Here is an 11,847-nt window from a genome sequence, read left to right on the forward strand (position 1 = left end):
ATAGGAAGATATAGGCTCCAACACATATCCCTAATTAAAATGAAGACGTTTAAAATGAATAATGTTTACTCCAATTGGCATACTTTCAGCACCATGAGCTGTCCATTTCCGATTGCTTGTGCCGTGGCTGCTGCTTAAAGTTTCAGCACCACAATGTAAGTTACTCGAATCTGACTTCTTGTGAGGTCAATAACTCTGATAAATCTTTTTTGATATCCTCAGAGGACCGTTATTAGCATGTTTTAACCACTCCTTCATTATTACTGAAACACGATTCAAAGTGGTAAATATAAAGATCCAGTCCCTAAAAAAATTGGAGGCCCCTTACACTTCAGTGTTGTGATGCAAAAATGCTAGCAAAATGTATAGCGCATAGAATTAAAAATGTATTGTCGGACATTATTAATTCTAATCAGACAGGCTTTTTACATGGACAATATATTGGAGATAATTTTTGAGGCCCATGTTGACAAGATGTTGGGGAATCACTGGAGGGGAATATTGACCAACTGAGCATCTCCGTGTACATCTCAGTATACACAATAGGTGTTTTGTTACATTTCAGTCTTCTGTGAAATATTTCAATTGTCATATTGGGGTGCAAACTCAACAATGAATACATTTAAACTATATCTGACATGTTACTCTTGTCTTCTTTTTTAAGCCACTGACCATCTGTGTGAGGTGTTAACAGGATGTACATAAATGGGCATAAAAACGTGACACAGATAGTAAAAATATTGACATTTAGAAATTCAAAATGCATCTAAATATATTTAGATGTGTCTATGGAATACATTTAAAAAAATGTTTAAAAAATATATATATGTGTTAAAATATATTTGTCTGTACAGTGAGTAAAGGTAGGAAATCCAAAATGCATTTCTAAAATAAAATATATGTGTATAATATACAGTTGTCTGTAACGTAAAGCAATGCAGAAGCAATAAGCATTGTAAACGATGATAGAACACATCAAATTACATGAGGACACAAAGGAGAGATTTAATTAAAAAATAATATTTTAATATTTTTTAATGCTGAAGTTTTTTAACACTGAAAAAATATATGTTTGGCAAATCCACTCTGGTTAATTGGCCTGTTGGACAAAACAAAAAATAGTTAACATTCTTTCTATCTCAGCCATTTGCTATGTTCAAGTAAAATCTCAGTTAATGATGAATGGATACAATTTGGAAGTATTTTCCAGAGTCATACCTCAGTAGGGTAGAATGTCAGGTGGCACAACCATTGGTGCCATGAGGTCAAAGTGTGAAGGAGGGAGCAAGCCAGAGAGCTGTCTAGTAAGCAGTCCAGGCCCATGGCTTGGAGGCTTTGAGTTGGTCCCATCATTGAAATGCATTGTAGGGTATGTGCAGCCCCATAGACCTGCTGGTAGTGGGAAAGGTGTTAGCAGGAGATCACCAGGGAGGGACATCTATGATTGGCTGACACAGTTTTGGTTAAACCCCATGTATTCTAAAGCAATATTCACCTGCTTTCATAGAGTAGGGATTCACTCCTTTGGGGACACTGCCAGTGTTCCCCTGATATCCATATGTCCCCATCGGTGGAGGTGGTGGTACACACTTGTTGTGTAAAACACATCAACAATTTTTCCAAATTGTTAGTAATATTATCACAGTTGAAATACAATGGATGTTCACTGTTTTTAATTTAATTGAATTTAAGTGTGTACCTCAGCCTTGGGCTCAGTTTTGTTAACCCATCTGTGCAGAGTTGGATCCCAGACAATCTGAGGAAGAAGATATTAGCAATGTGAAGCAAGCCACAATTTTCTTTAAACAAAATCCACTCAATTGTCTCTACATAGAATATAGTGATAAGAACCAGTTCCTAACAGATCTGTCTTTGTCCTCAGGTAGATGAACCTCCTTCTTATTAGCTCTTCCACTCCCAAAGAACCAGCTGTGCCAGCCTCCACTGTTATTGTGAACAGCAGGGGTCTCGGGCTCAGCCACCGGCCAGGTACCAGTCTGGAACTGAGGGTTGGCATCGGAGTGTTCCGGCTTGGTGATGGACATCATAGCAGGATGCTCAACATATCTAAGTCGGACATCTGTAATAAGTGGGAGAAGTCAGGCCACTCTGCTCATGTCACCATACAGAACTATTATTAGCAGACAGATAGGAACGTCTCGCTCTGATACTCTGTTACAACCCAATCTTAACCTACACGCAGTCACAGGGATTACTGGGAGGTTACTCCAGGAATCTGCGATCGCATTGTTTTGATTGCAAAAATCAACAATTCCCTGCATATTATGTGAGGGCTTACAAATTTGACCAATCACCAAACTATTTCTGCATAAAATAGTCACATCATCACAATATTATCATCGCATAGAACTGACCCATTACCACAGTACAAAAAGAGGGCTCGCAATTTCAACCAATCACCGCACATTTACTGCATAATATGGTTTAATCAAGCCACACCTCAACACAGTTTTTTCCTTTGTCAGTGCATTTTTGCAACAAATGGACAAAACAATTGCACATTGCAATGCAAAATGTCATAATTGTTGCTGCAAAATCTAGCATATTTATCTGCCAATATCAAAAAATGAAGTATGAAAATGTATACTCACTACTGTAAGTCGCTCTGGATAAGAGCTTCTGCTAAATGACTAAAATGTCAAAGTAAAATGTAGCTAAACCTGTTTTATGTAGAAAATGCATGAAAGTATTACAGATATACACTCACATGAGCCGTACATTTAACCTATCACAACTTATTCTTACGCTATCACAATGGTCATTTCTTTACAAATTAGGTAAGGTTAAGTGACCTCTTCTCTTGGAATAGAAATCCACAGGTGGAATACACGCTCCACCATCCCATTTCCACAGTGGTGCCACCATGGGGATGATGGGAGGTGGTTGTGGGTGATTGTTTTCATTCTTCACAGGGACACTAGCTGTGAGGAGGATCTCCTCCCTCTCTGCAGGGACACTTGCCTTTGGGATGATCCACTCCCTGTGCGCAGGGACGCTGGCCTTTGGGAAGATTCCCTTTCTCTGCGCAGTGACACTGGTCATCAGGAGGATCAACTCCCTTTGTGCAGGGGTGAGTTGTGATGCTCTGAGGATATTATTCTTCTGTGCAGTGATAGAAGCTGCTGGAAGAATCCCCTCCCTCTTTGTAGGGATGGGGACTGGTGCTCGGAGGATCCCCTCCCTATGTGCAGGGATGAGGCCTGATACTCTGAGGATCTCCTCCCTCTGTGCATTGATGCTGGAGGCTGAGAGAATCCCCTCCCTCTGTGAAGGGACACTGGCTGTTTGTAGGATACCCTTCCTCTGTGACGGGATGAGGCTTAATGCTCGGACGATCTCCTCCCTCTGCACAGCAACTTCGGCTGGTGTGATGATCTGAAGGTATAATATAGAGCATATTGTCATTCCCTAAAAAATCAACTCAATAGGAAGGTGTTCTTAATGTTTTGGTCACTCAGTGTAGATCAATCCCTAGCATATACTTTCATTTGTATGTGTACTGACACTGCAAATACACAAATTATATTAATGTTATCTACAATATATTATAATACCATAAAACCTCCCTGCTGCAGGGGCATTTCCTACCACAATGTTAAACTGATTTTCTTCACTTTAGCAATATTTTGTATCTTTGTTCATTTTCACATTTATTGTGTTTGGAATAGCACTGTTACTACAGCATTTGATGTAAGTATGTAGGATAATTACCCATAATGCTCACTGACTGAACATTCAAAATGACCATGGCAATTATTGACGCATTCACATGCCATCGGAAAATTGGAACCTCTGAGTTAAAATGAATGTAAGTTATTAGCGTAGAGCTTCCTACTGGTTGATTCTGATACTCCACAAGTGGGAAACTTTAAATCATCATTCCATAATGAGTTAACGAGTCAGAATTTCCTAGTTCCATGAAGGGCCTTCTATGATGTAGGGCAGGTCAGTAAACCAAATTATTTTTGGCATTATTATAATCACCATCTCAATCATTATCACCATACCATCATAGGCACATTATTCGGAGACTCATCTGCACATGGGGACAAAGATCATACTTTTTGGAGAAACAAAAATAGAACTGTTTGGCCATAATGACCATTGTTATGTTTGGAGGAGAAAGGGGGAGGCTTGCAAGCCGAAGAACACCATCTAAACCGTGAAGCACAGGGGTGGCAGCATCATGTTGTGGGGGTGCTTTGCTGCAGAAGGGACTGGTGCACTATATATTGAAGCAACATCTCAAGACATCAGTTAAAGCTTGGTCGCAAATGGGTCTTCCAAATGGACAATGACCCCCAAGCATCTTCCAAAGTTGTGGCAAAATGGCTTAAGGACAACAATGTCAAGGTATTGGAGTGGCCATCACAAAGCTCTGACCTCAATCCTCTAGAACATTTGTGGGCAGAACTGAAAAAGAGTGTGTGAACAAGGAGGCCTACAAACCTGACTCAGTTACACCAGCTCTGTCAGGAGGAATGTGCCAAAATTCACCCAACTTATTATGGGAAGCTTGTGGAAGGCTACCCGAAACGTTTGACCAAAGTTAAAGAATGTAAAGGCAATGCTACCAAATATTATTTGTGTATGTAAACTTCTGACCCACTGGGAATGTGATGAAAGAAATAAAAGCTGAAATAAATAATTTCACAGTCTTAAAATAAAGTGGTGATCCTAACTGATCTAAAGCAGGGAATTTTTACTAGGATTAAATGTCAGGAATTGTGAAAAACTGAGTTTAAATGTATTTGGCTAAGGTGTATGTAAACTTCCGACTTCAACTGTACCTGCAAATACTTACACAGCACTGTTCAACACAACCACAAACCCACCATGCAATCTGAGTGACGTAAAATATAGAATTAAAATAAATGTACACTTCACGAGGTGACTCGTCTCTTTAGGAAAGAAAGTACAAGGCAAACGTTAGCTTGCCTTTAGCATCACACAATGTGTACATTTTGTAAATGTCTCTAAAATGATAAATGCATAACACAGTTCTCTAACACGATCACACAACGTGTCAACATCTAATGATTATAAAACTATATGGTTTCTGCCTAACATGTATAAGATATCATTTGAATTGTACATGCATAACCTGACTGCATAATTGTGACAACTCATAGATTGTCTATTTCAACCCTGTTACATAGGCACCCCTGTATTTCCTTTATTTTCTTCATGCGAATGATGGGGATTTGGGCCTTGTCTGGGAGCAACATTATATCCTTCGCTTCAGACTCATTGAAGGAAAAACTCATTGTCCAGTTCGAGGTGAGTAATCCCTGTTCTGATATCCAGAAGCTCTTTTCTCATTTGCAACTGTTGGACTAATGATTACACCTTAGATTAACTAGATGCAAGGCGGTATTGAATGTGTCACCGTCTTTTTTTTGTGTTTTTTTTCCCACCTTTATTTAAACCGGTAGGTTAGTTGAGAACAAGTTCTCATTTGCAACTGCGACCTGGCCAAGATAAAGCAAAGCAGTTTGACACATACAACAACACAGTTACACATGGAATAAACAAAACATACAGTCAATAATACTGTCACCTTGATTACTCAAGAGATGGTAGCATCAACATTATGTTCAAAATAAGTTACAAATGATGCGAAAAAACACAAAAATAGCACAGTTGGTTTGGAGTCTGTGAAATGACAGCCATCCCCTCTGGCACCATTCTTTCAATCCACTCTCTGACTCAATGTATCATCGATAGGTTTAGGCTACTAAATGATACTCAAATTTTCCCTGTACCCATTATGAGATTGCTACAACCTTGCCTATGAATGCAAGTTTACAATGTAGGTTGAGAGAATGCTGAGTAATCAAGGTGACAGACTGTGACCCATTCAATACTGCCTTGCATCTAGTTAATCTAGGGGTAATCATTTGTTTAACAGTTGCAAATGAGAGTTTCTATTGGACCAATTCAGGTATGTTTATCCCAGTTTCTTTCCATTTGCTTCAGTTTAAGAAACATTTTATCAATTGGTGGAATGAATACACCCCTGATCACAAGCAAGCACACTTCACTTTCATAGCAGTCACACTAATTATCACTTTGCTCATAGTTTTACATACAATCTACGCACAATCAAATGTGACTAGCTCTCTTGCTTCTCCTTAACTACTCTCCACATTTTATGCACCGCAGTGCTAGCTACTTTTTGTCTTATTTTTTCAGTATATATCCATGGCTGTAGGTTTATCACAACTTCCATGCTTGCTTTTTATTCCTCTTAGACATAACTAAGCCAGGGAAATACTGGTAACTGAGTTATTCACCATCAATTAACCCATCCTCTTTATACAATGCATTCTGAAAGTATTTCGTTACCTTACAGGCTTATTCTAAAATTGATTAAATTGTTGTTCTTTTTTTTTCAATCTACACACAACACCCCATAATGGCAATGATGATGAGTGGAAACAGGGTGCGCCTGGGCTCAATTTCGAGAGAGAGAGAGACTTTCTTAGGCAGTTGGTATGTACTATGCTAGTTGTAGATGGGAGCAGCTTGGTTGTTCTGTGAGTTTGTTGCTCAGTCAGATCCTATTTGATATCCTGTGTTTCTCAGTGTGTTTGTGAAATTGTTAATATTATTCTGTTTAATTTGTTCCCAGGGGGGAAGGCACCTAGGGAGTGCTTAGGGAAGAGGCCTGCGGGCATACATATATATATACCTGTAGTATATTCACTGTCTAGGCACACTAGGTAAGACCTGGACGGACCACCCCCTGTATTTTGGTTAGTGCACTAGGTGGTGCTAAATTAGTTAAGTAGTGGTTAGGCAGGTAAGATAGGAGAAGGGGCGTTGATATTTACTTTCTTTGCTTTGGTTACGTCCAGCCCCTTTACCCCATATTACCGTGTGAAGGAATAAATTCCTAGTAAACAGTAAATTCTCTGCCTTTTGTCATCCTTACTCACACCTACAGTCCATAACTCTTTCGCTTCACGGAGAGTTGAGTTGTAGCAGGGTGTTGCGTTCCCTCTTCTTAGAGGCGTGCGTAACAATCACGTGTTGAAAGTCTTATGTAATGTGATTTTAGTTGGATAGTGATTCCTGTACCTCTTTCCGGTAGTCAAATGAACTAGTGGCCTCATGGGTGGAATGTTATTCATATTTTTCACAATTTAAAAAAATGTTTAAACATTACAGAGAAAATCCGGTCTTTCTATGTCAAGTGGTTTCATTATATTTCAGTCTTCTGTGATGGATATAAAGTAATATTGGGATGCAAACTGAAAATGTAATACATATCTGACATGGTACAGGTGTCTTTTAAAGCCCATGACAATGTGTGTGAGGTGTACACTTTTGTTTCAAAGTAAATTGGTTTAAGACTACAAAGTAGATTTAAGACTACCGCTCTGTGACCCTGATTTAGCCCACTTGCAGTAAAAGATTATAACCTGTATTCATATGCTTCTTAAATACATAGAACCTTCAAACTAAATAACCTTTTCTTATTTTCAAAACCACATTTCATAAGACTTTCAACGAAAGTGATGACAAAAGAAATCTAAATAGTGTCACAAGTAAACAGCATATGAAGATGGGAGCGTTTCAATAATTTAGAAATTGTGTTCTGATTGAAAAGGAAAGAGGAAACCACAGAACCCCTGGTGGCACAGAGGGTTAAAAGAGCTGGCTATGAAACCAAACATTGTGTGTTCAAACCCAACATTTGCAGGTTGTTAAAAGCTGTCCTATGAACAAAGTTAAAATGCCTTGTCTCTATCACCTACAATGCTGGCCATTAAATCTGTGGGAAACTTCATGGGGATGTGTTCCAATATACTCATGTTTTAAGGAGCTACACATTTGCATGCTGAGAATGTTGTACTGTTAGGTAAAGCTTAAATATACCTTTTTTTTTTAATTTTTTTTTAATGTTCTTAGGAACTCCAAGATGAGGTAAACTGTATATTGGAACATAAATTGACTGATGTTAAACCTAAAACAAATATGCTATGAATGTAATAACACTTATTTCTTTCTTACAACATTAAGGGAATCCTGTGCAACCTAACTTATTAAACAATGTATGAATGTCATCACAATTGAGAATGTTTTGAGAACCTATCGTTTGTAATGTACCCACACTATTCCCACAACCTAATTAAATGTCCTGGGAACCTTTTTTAAAGAGCTCAGAAAGGCTGTTCAGTCAACATTCTTGCAACATCAAAGGAATGTTTTGTGCACGCTGATACAAACCTTATCTGACTGTCAAGCACAACTGGACAGCTTTAATTGTTTCGAGAACCTGTTTCTTGTCATATCCCCACAATGCTCCCACAACTTAATTAAGTGTTTTAGGAACTCTTTATCTAATGCCTGATGATATCTCATGAACATAGTATTTCTTGCAGGGCAAACGGCATATGCAAAGTAATTGAATACAGTTTGACGAGCACCCCAATAGATCGATTGAGAATGACACATTGGTTAAAAAAAAAGTAACATGAAATGTATTTATTTTTGTTTTAAGAGAACAGGTCAGTTAAGCTGGCACTTGCTGTTATATTATATCGTATCTGGTCCTTTTCGACCCCTTACACAGTAGTACGCTGAACCACTGCATGAGGCCCAGTATAGATGTATATGTATATATATATATATATATATATATATATAATTTTTCCCACCCCGGTGGTTTGAGCGTTGGTTCAGTAACCGAAAGGTTGCTGGATCGAATCCCCAACCTGACAATGTAAAAATATCTGTTCTGCCCCTGAACAACCCACTGTTCCCTGGTAGCCCGGTATTGTAAATAAGAATGTATTATTAACTGGCTTGTCTAGTTAAATAAAGGTTCAAATAACTTGATTTTTCTGGTTCATTAAGAAACCTAAACTTATATGTGTTTTTGGTTTGAGTCAAGTAGACCATGTCCATTTCATGCATATCTTTCTAAAAAAAATTATGTTATTTCAGGATAAGTCATTGATCTTGCTTTGAAGTAGATCCCTATGGACACTATTGTCTCAGGCCCATTAGCTTGCATTTACACAGGTAGCCCAGTTCTGATCTTTTTCCCAATTATTGGCAAATGATGATCTGATTGGTTAAAATACCAATTAGTGGAAAAAGATCAGAATGTCGCTGCCTGTGTAACACAGCCATTGTGTGTGTTGCTGCCTATGATGGTGCTAATGGCTGTGCTAGATGCCATATTTGGCCAGCAGGTGGAATGGTAGGCCAAATGATGTGTCCAGATTATAGTCTCTTGTCACTTAGCTCTCCAGCCCCCAGGAGCACTTACATCCAGCAGTTTATGGCCAGCATGGGGATCTAGTAATAAAAAACATACAATTAGTTGATTTATTAACTTAACAGCCAAACCTAGACAATCTTTTACATTTTTTTGTGATCACAATTTGATTTAATTTCCATTGACAGAGGAGTACAGAAAGACAATAATGAGTCACACTAACCATCTGTCATCCCCTCCCTTCCCCTGCCCACACTCAGTCATGAACTTGAATGCAGAAGAACGACAAGAGAAGAAGTGTAACGCTCAGTAAATGAGACACAATTGAACTAGCTTAAACGTGTTGAAACAGTTCTGTAGATAGTATCACTCTTTATGCGTTATGTGTATATGAAATGCCTCACTGAACCACCAGGTGGTGGTACTGTATTTCCATGGCATTTCGGTGTATGCTGTAGACTTGTAGATGATCTGATAACTAAAAGTGTTCTCAGATATACACACTGCTAGTGAATGAACGAGACATAAATACTAATAGTGAATGCGACTAGCTTTAGCTAGATAAACAGAGCGGGGGGTGTAACGCCAGGTGCTATACATACATTTTTGTAATATAATTGAGCATGAATTGATGTAAGCCTGAGAGACATGAGAGACCTGCTGCTTTGTTGGCTTTGTAACACATTTCAGAATCGCCGTGACCCCAACCAACCTCACTACTCACTGGACCCTTATGATCACTCGACTAAGCATGCCTCTCCTTAATTAATGTCAATATGCCTTGTCCATTGCTGTTCTGGTTATTGTTTATTGGCTTATTTCACTGTAGAGCCTCTAGCCCTGCTCACAAAACCTTATCCAACCTTTCAGTTCCACCACCCACACATGCGATGACATAACCTGGTTTCAATTATGTTTCTAGAGACAATATCTCTCTCATCATCACTCAATACCTAGGTTTACCTCCACTTTATTCACATCCTACCATACCTTTTGTCTGTACATTATACCTTGGAAGCTATTTTTTTCGCCCCCAGAAACCTCCTTTTACTCTCTGTTCCAGACGTTCTAGACGACCAATTCTTATTGCTTTTAGCCGTACCCTTATCCTACTCCTCCTCTGTTCCTCTGGTGATGTAGAGGTGGATTCAAATCCTGCAGTGCCAAGCTCCACTCCTATTCCCCAGGTGCTCTCTTTTGAAGACTTCTAAATGAGAACTTGATCTCAACTTGCCTACCTGGTTAAATAAAGGTGATTTAAAAAATAAAAAAAAATCAATTATTTTTTATTATGGAATTCATCAGGCCAACTGCATATAATATAGCTTGACAGCACCTGTTTGTGTCTATTAATTTGGACCCCATATTGTGAGGTATTTCACACTATCATTATAGGGCCAAAAGCAAATGGGAACAAACACAGAAGCAGATTACCAGACCCTCACTTTGCAGGGAGCAAGCAACCCAGCATGCTGACTGGATCACAGGCACACACACAAACACATGCATGCATGCACACAGAGACACTCAGACACACACACACACACACACACACACACACACACACACAGTTTCAATACAGAACCTGCCGCTGTTTATAATGTAGTAGTTTCCTCTTGAACCATTTGGCTGTAGTTTTGCTCCTGTTTACAACAGCCTATATACAGAGCATTCGGAAGGTATTCAGACCCCTTGATTCTTTTTTTACACATTTTGTTACATTACAACCTTATTCTAAAATGTATGAAATACATTTTTTTCCCTCCTCAATCTAGACACAATACCCCATAATGACAAAGCGAAAATAGGTTTTTAGAAACGTTTGCAAATGTATTAAAAATTAAAAAACAGAAATACCTTATTTATATAAGTACTCAGACCCATTGCTATGACACTCGAAATTGAGTTCAGGTGCATCCTGTTTCCATTGATCATTCTTGAGATGTTTCTACAACTTGATTGGAGTCCACCTGTGGTACATTCAATTGATTGGACATAATTTGGAAAGGCACACACCTTCTTATATAAGATATGGAGAAGGGTACCAAAAAATGTCTGCAGCATTGAAGGTCCCCAAGAACACAGTGGTCTCCATCATTCTTAAATGGAAGAAGTTTGGAACCACCAAGACTACTCCTAGAGCCAAACTGAGCAATCGGGGGAGAAGGGCCTTGGTCAGGGAGTTAACCAAGATCCTGATGGTTACTCTGACAGAGCTCCAGAGTTCCTCTGTGGAGATGGTTGTCCTTCTGGAAGGTTCTCCCATCTCTGCAGTACGCCACAAATTAGGCCTTTATGGTAGAGTGGCCAGGCGGAAGCCACTCCTCAGTAAAAGGCTCACGAAAGGCCGCTTGGAGTTTGCCAAAAGCCACCTTAAGGACTATCAGACGATGAGAAACAAGAATCTCTGGTCTGATTAAACCAGGAAACCTGGCACCATCCATACAGTGACGCATGGTGGTGGCAGCATCATGCTGTGGGGATGTTTTTCAGCAGCAGGGAATGGGAGACTAGTCAGGATCGAGGGAAAGATGAATGGAGCAAAGTACAGAGCGAACCTTGATGAAAACCTGCTCCAGAGCGCTCAGGGCCTC

Source organism: Oncorhynchus keta, chromosome 35, assembly GCF_023373465.1.
Source record: "Oncorhynchus keta strain PuntledgeMale-10-30-2019 chromosome 35, Oket_V2, whole genome shotgun sequence".
NCBI classification, from domain to species: Eukaryota; Metazoa; Chordata; class Actinopteri; order Salmoniformes; family Salmonidae; genus Oncorhynchus; species Oncorhynchus keta.